Raw genomic sequence first — 7,347 nt, 5'->3', positions numbered from 1 at the left:
GAAATCAACGTATTTATTAAAGCTACGATAAAATAATTTTCAACAATCATAAAGGTGTCGGTGTGCTGGCAAATGCTGGAGCCGGTCATGCATTAGACACAGCGTTTTATGGTCTGAGCGCAAGCTGCAGCTTTTATATTCTCGTTGACAACTCAGTAAATAGTTAGAACAAATTTTCATAAAGATGTAAGCTATATAAATACGGTTTCAATTTACGGTGGTAGATGAGCATTGAAAGCAACGCCATAGAAATAATTACCAACTGTTTCAAGCTAATAGTAGTGTCAGGGTTAGAAAGTTTGCAGAAGGCAGCAATCATGCTAAAGTTGGCATCGCGGAGATTGTAATGCTAAAAGGAAGACGTGATAAACTGCCAGGCTAGGAATGTATTAGGATTGGAAGCTCTGACTGGTCAGCGTGTCAGACTGCGGAGATGGGACAGCTACCGGGTTGGAAGCCTTGCTACAACACCCCGATTCTTGTCAAAACAATTTAAAAGTAAATTGTTTGACAGGTAGCGCCGGCATAGGAAACGTGAAAAAAACTAAGACTAATGGCAATCTCTCCCACTGCCACAAACAGCGTAATAATTGATGCACTACCCCTATGCTCTCATGTGCCAAACATAGTAGCCGTCTATATGGTGCCTTACAGTATGGCACCTTAAGCCTGGCTCCCATATCGATTGTTAGACTCCGGCGGTAACATGCGCAGGGAAACGCTTGCGACGCTATGCTCTGCGGGATATGTTCACATAAAGCCACATCGTTAATAATATCGTAAACATAATTGCGTAATCAAATAAAATGTGCGCTCACCATGCTGTTCCTGTAATGGTGACCTTTACCCGTACAATGCATTTTGGGAATGTTTTGCCTGCGGCCGTTTGCGAAATTTGAACATGCACAAACTCTTGCGGTGACCGCCGGCATCCACCGGTGGTGCACTGCAATCCGCGGCGTGTAGGTTCCCATTTTAACGCAATAGCCTGCGGTGCTGTCGTCGGTGCTTTGCGGCGTATATGGGAACCAGGCTTTAGTTACCGTGTATGGCGCCTAAAGCCTGGTTCCCATATACGTTGCAAAGCACCTGCGGTAATATCGCGCAGCAAAACACTTGCGGTGCTCGGCGCAGTTTAATGTTCACATAAAAACCACATCGTTAATAATATCGTAAACATAATTGCGTAATCAAATAAAATGTTCGCTCGCCATGCCGTTCTTATAATGGTGACCTTAACCCGTACAGTGCATTTCCGGAAGGTTTTGCCTGCGGTCGTTTGCGAAATTTGAACAGCGCTAAACTATTGCGATGTCTTATTAAGCCTGATTCCCATATACGCCGCAAAGCACCGGCGACAGCACCGCAGGCTATTGCGGTAAAATGGGAACCTACATGCCGCGGATCGCAGTGCACCACCGGTGGATGCCGGCGGTCAACGCAAGAGTTTGCGCATGTTCAAATTTTGCAAACGGCCGCAGGCAAAACCTTCCCGAAATGCACTGTACCGGTAAAGGTCACCATTATAGGAACGGCATGGTGAGCGAACATGTTATTTGATTACGCAATTATGTTTACGATATTATTAACGATGTGGCTTTTAAGTGAACATTAAACTGCGCCGAGCACCGCAAGTGTTTTGCTGAGCGATATTACCGCCGGTGCTTTGCTACGTATATGGGAACCAGGCTTTACAGTGCCATGTGTTGTGCGTTCACAACTCGAGTTGTACAACTCGAGTTGCCGAATTGTACAACTCGGCCTGGATTTATGATTAACTCGAGTTGTGTTATACGCAAAACTAACACGGGTTTGTAAAAAAGCAAAGTGAGTAATTGGGGTGTCTCATTTACAGAACATTTACAGAAAATTAATAATAATAATAGTTTAAATGTATATACACATTTAAATTATATATATTGGCGATATTTTTGTATATTTATTTCTATAAATGTAACGAGACAAAAACAATTGTAGAATGTAAAAAGCAAACTAAAAAACAATCTATGTGGGAAGTAGGCCACTTCTTTTTCAAATGAAAAAAGAGTCATCTCTCTAGAACCTGACAAGAAACTGAATGAACACTGAAAATGAGCATAGAAATTATTTCAATGGCGTTTAATGATGCACCAAAAAAAGTTTTATATCTCGGTCCTAATACTTTCATGTACAAATGTAAAAAAATGCTTTGTAAGTTTTGGGCAAAATGTTATGTTTAGAAAGCAAAACTTTTTTGCGTTGCATTAGTGCTAACAGCAATGCTTAAAAGTTTTGCTCTGCCAAAAAGTTTTTTGAATGCTAAAATCGACTAGTTCAGCTGTGCAAAAAAAGAGTTGAGGTCAGATGACATCATGGAAGGTATAGGAAAACTAAAAGATAGATGTTCATTTCATCGAAAGCAACAATCAGAACGCACTTATCTGAGCAAACGATGGAAATATTTTTGTCTTCAAAACGTTAATTTTGTTTCTGCATGTAATATAAGTGTGGCTCGTTTATGTCACTTGTTCATTAATATATTTTTTTAGAATTTGGTAGATTATCATTGTAGCATTATCATAAAGTTATGATATTGGAATAGTGTAGCTCACTATTTACTCGTTTTGTGTGTACTGTGGTTCATGTGTGGTGAAAAGCGAGCCATGACCTCTTAATTCGTATAAATATTTCTGTGTACACGTGTGTAGGATATGTAAAATGTGTATATTTTGCATGTTGTGTTTTGTCTTTTCTTTATTATATTGTTAATAATTTGTTTGTTGCACCATGTTGCTTTCGTTTATGTTATATCGCTGTTGTAATGTATTATAACCACACCAACGCATTAGTGATTCTATTTATTCCCATTGTTAATCAGTTTTTTTCTTACTCGGTTCCATTAGCCAAAACGAGTGAGTTTATTGTATATAAAGGAGCGCGCTCACTCACTTGGGCAGAGCAATAGTCGTAAGCTCCTCGACCAATGGGTTTCCCTTCACAAATAAAATGAAAGGAAAAACCATACTCATTCTCTCTTCTTTATGTGACAATCTAGATCGTGCCAAAGTAAAGGCCGGCAAATTCCTTTACGCTGGTGGCAGCGGTGGGATTGCACAAACCCGACAGGCACCATCTAGAAATTTAGAAATCGAATTCCGGCAGACTTCTTGCCCTGTTTGCGAAAGCAGCCTCAGTAGAGGAAAACCGGAATAGTATGGCAAACACCAGAGATTTCAAATCTGGCCAAATTAGCTTTACGACTATCCCCCACATTTGTTGAAAAACCTGGTGTTTTACAATATTCATCAGATCAGATTAAATCGGAACCCAGAACCCGCCTCCCAGTTCAAAACATCCGAGTATAATGACATTGGACACTCAGAGTACTTCATTACCAGATTCAAAGAAATCGCAGCTGCAAATAAGTTGGCCGAGGGGCAAGCACACTGCATCTCAGAAAGGCTTTAAAGGGAGAAGCGTCCCTTTGAGTCCTTCGGAAGAGCAGTCGAAGTGGCAGCCATCGTTGAAACCATCCGAGCTCCCGATTCGGACTATCTCCCCGACAAGCCCGAGCAGAGTTGAACAGTTTGAAAAAAGCAATCCAAACCTCCCTGCAAGAACACGCGATGGAAATATAATGGCTAGTCCAAATAGCCTATGCTGAGCTGCTCAAACCATTTAGAAGAAACATGGCCAAGGAGTATTTCTCAAACTCCTTAAACTACCTCCCCCTACAGCGCCGCCTTGTAGCGGTACCCAAGGACACTGTCGTAGATGCAGTATGGGCTGGAAAATAATTTGTTTAAATTAAATCCGGAAAAAAACCGACCCTTGACAGAGCCTTCTAAACAGTGGCAGAAGACTCAGAGCTCAATCAGGGACACAGTGCAGTACGCAATGTCAAACAAGACACCCTGAAAATACTACTATCCACAGTGAAGCAGCTGGCAGAACAGGCCAAGCAGCTACAAAACAAGCCATTGGAGCCTCCAGAAAGTAAGCCTGCCATCTGTTGGGGATGTTCAGGCAGGGGACATCTTTGAAAGGAGTATTCTAGTCAAAAGAAAAAAAAAGGGTCGGAAAATGGAACAAGGCCGCAGCAGTAGCACCCATCACTAGCTGCAATAAGGCCTTTGCTGAAACCAAGAAAAAACGAAATACAGATTCAACCAAGTGCTTACCCAGACAGATCTATTCGAGAAAATCAGGTCAACCTAGAACTCCACTTCAAGCAACTCTCACGGCTACGCAGAACGCGTTCGAACTACCAAACCTAGAAAAATCAGGCATGAGTCCATCCAAAATAAGTCCTATACCTTTCTCTCAGGTACCTTGGTGCCCTGTCCCGCAGAGGAAAGCCTCTGCCATCCAAAGAGACCTGCTCAGGCATGTTCTTTACCTGCATGAAGGAAGCGGCCCACCGCTCAAGGCCTGAAATAGAAGCGGAGGTCGAGAGACAGGTACAGAACCTTTTGGCCAGAGGGTTGATTGAGCCGGCTAGAAGAGCAAGAAGCTCGCCTCTTGTGTTAGTGTTAGAAGGATGGAAAATGGTGGTTTTGTGTCAACTACTGGAGGCTCAATGCGGTAACAGAACAAAACGCTTATCCCCTTCCCAAGATAGACGAAAGTCTTGATGCCCTAGCCAGGAGCCGTTATTTCAGATGTAAAGAATGGCAACGCAGATGCTTTATGCCGACAGGCCACCTTCAGCTTACATGGTACTGGCCCGGAATGACAGCTGCTGTCTTCAGGTGGGTACGTAGCTGCGAGGTGTGCCAGACCATTGACGTTGACTTCAGCTGTAGCTACCATTAGAAATGCTGACACAACGTCATGGCGTACCGTCATTAGAAGCCTAGTGCTTATTAACTAGCTTACTGGAATTTTCCATTGGCAATGTGCCAGGCTAATAGCAAGGGGTAGACAACTCTCATCACTTCTCATTGTTTATAAGCTGATTTTTAATACCCGGGCAACGTCGGGAGGCACAGCTAGTATAAATATAAAATATGTCTTCAACAAATTTAAAATGCATTAAAAATTGCAAGTACCAACAAATTGCAAAGAACGGTACAGGATATAATATTAAGGCAGGTCAATTGCAAGCAATGGATATCAACTGGTGGAGGTATTTCTCGGTTTTTCAATGCATATTTATTGAGAGATCTTCAAAAAGTTGGAGGAAATTTAGCAGATTTATTGCATCCAAAAAGTTTATCATCACGCCAACAGAAAAAAGAGAGCAAAATATAGGCGTCGTTCGGTCTGCCCATAATAGGGCTAAATTTACCTTCCCAAAATTCTGACAAGTCATCTGAAAAACACACTGCCAGCCTCTATTTGAGCGCTGCCTTCAATTGACCGCCACTATAGAGGAAGGGTTAAAAATATCTAGAGCGCCATGGTGTTCGATTAGAGATTTTACGGTAACCATCAAAACTAAAATAGCAAGCAAATACATTGAAGTCTGTGACTAATAAAAATGCTACTTAATTAAATACACGCAAACATAAAAATAAAAACCATATATGTGGTTCTTATTGCTGCACCTGCAAATTACGTTGTATTTTGTATGCGTGTACATGCAAAAATATTATTAACAAAGGATACGAAGAACTACATACCTATTATCTCCTAAAAAACCAATTCGCTAATATCTGTAGGTGAGAGCTATCTTCCGTAAGTTTATGGTGTAGCGTAGACATTGTTATTGCATTGTCAAATCACCTGTAATTATAATATTAGATACTGTTCCTCCAAGATTTTGATTGGTTTACACTTTGTGTACAGCTCTTGCTTGACTGATTTACACCGCGCTGTTATGTAATGATTAGTTTTGCTTCAATTGGATACACATCTTCTTATAGTAAAGCTGGTTGTCACCTTTATAAGCAATTATTATTCAGCACAATATCTATTTGATGTGTAATGCTATACAGTCATACAGTTGGGGGACTAACCTTGTGTGTCAATTTACTCGCATATTGGTGCAATTTATTCATACATTGGACAATTAAATGTATATTAATTGTGGCTGCCATACTCTGAAAAACACAAACAAAAGCACGTAAAACAAGATATTGTAACAGAAGAAACATGTTGGTAATTGTCTAAACTTACCACATGCTTTCAAAAAGCAACAATTAAAAAATAATGCAAGGAAACGTGATTAATTAAAATGTAAAGATAAATACATACAATAGCAGCCAACAATAGCATTTGTCAAGGAGGGAGAGAAAAGTTATCTTTCCTTACAACATTTGACTTTAATAAATTTGGATTCTGATGCACAGAACTAAAAGCAAACTTTTATTTTAAACTTAACGTGATGAAAATTTCTTTGGCATTCATAGTTTTGAATTTTTTCGCGCGACTCGGCTAATTTTTTTTTCTATTTCGCTCTTACGATCAGCCTGTCATTTTAAGAAAATCCTATCTAAGGACATTTGCCTCTGTCACCTTTTTAACATGTTGTAAAAAGACGAACATAGGTGTCGTCACAAAGGGATAATGCACAGCCACTAGCCAACATGTCCGAATGTTTATTTTTATAGTTTTGATAGATAGCACTGACCTTTTCACATAGTATAATTTCAGTTATACTGTCGCCGGCCAATTGTTGGTCTTTTATCCAAAGCATGAGCAGTCTCTCCATTGGAAACTCCATCCGCTCGGAAACTATAGTTGGTCCTCTTGCAGGCTTAATGCCCTTAAGATTATCCTTCTGTTTGATAATTGTGCATGATGTGGATGTATTTCAGTCATAGTGGCAAACCAGCTCAATCACACATACACCTTTCTCATATTTTTCAATAACTTCACATTCAATGTCAATTATTATCATTCGCTTTTTTGCATTATCCTTTATTGTAACGGTTGGCTTTTGGTCTACGCACAATACTTTTTATTTACCTAATTCTGCACTGATAAACGCACACTAAAAACATATTGCAAAATTATAACCTTACCAGTTGAAAAATACAGAACGAGACCGTTTTCATAAAACACCTTGGACATACTTGGCTACTGACTCGCATGCTCGTATCTCAAAAGTGGATTGTACGATAGTGCTAAAACATGGTTAAAAGCTATTGATTATTTTTATGGTGTTGCTTTCAATGTTCAACTAACTAGAGGTGGAACGAGACACGAGACGTCTCGAGTATCGACCTGTCTCGTCTCGTATCGGTCTCGTCTCGACTTAACTATTGCCAAACTCGAGACAGGAAATAGAACTAAAGCGCCTGCGCACGGTTGTTAAAACATGGCTTCTTGCGGTAGCAACAACTCCATATATTGTAATGGATTGCGGGCAACTGCCTTTAAAGTTATACCCGGTCCGTTACTACCTGTTGCTACTGATTATGT

The sequence above is a fragment of the Watersipora subatra genome, chromosome 4, assembly GCF_963576615.1.
Source record: "Watersipora subatra chromosome 4, tzWatSuba1.1, whole genome shotgun sequence".
NCBI classification, from domain to species: domain Eukaryota; kingdom Metazoa; phylum Bryozoa; class Gymnolaemata; order Cheilostomatida; family Watersiporidae; genus Watersipora; species Watersipora subatra.
This window is presented reverse-complemented; position numbering follows the sequence as displayed.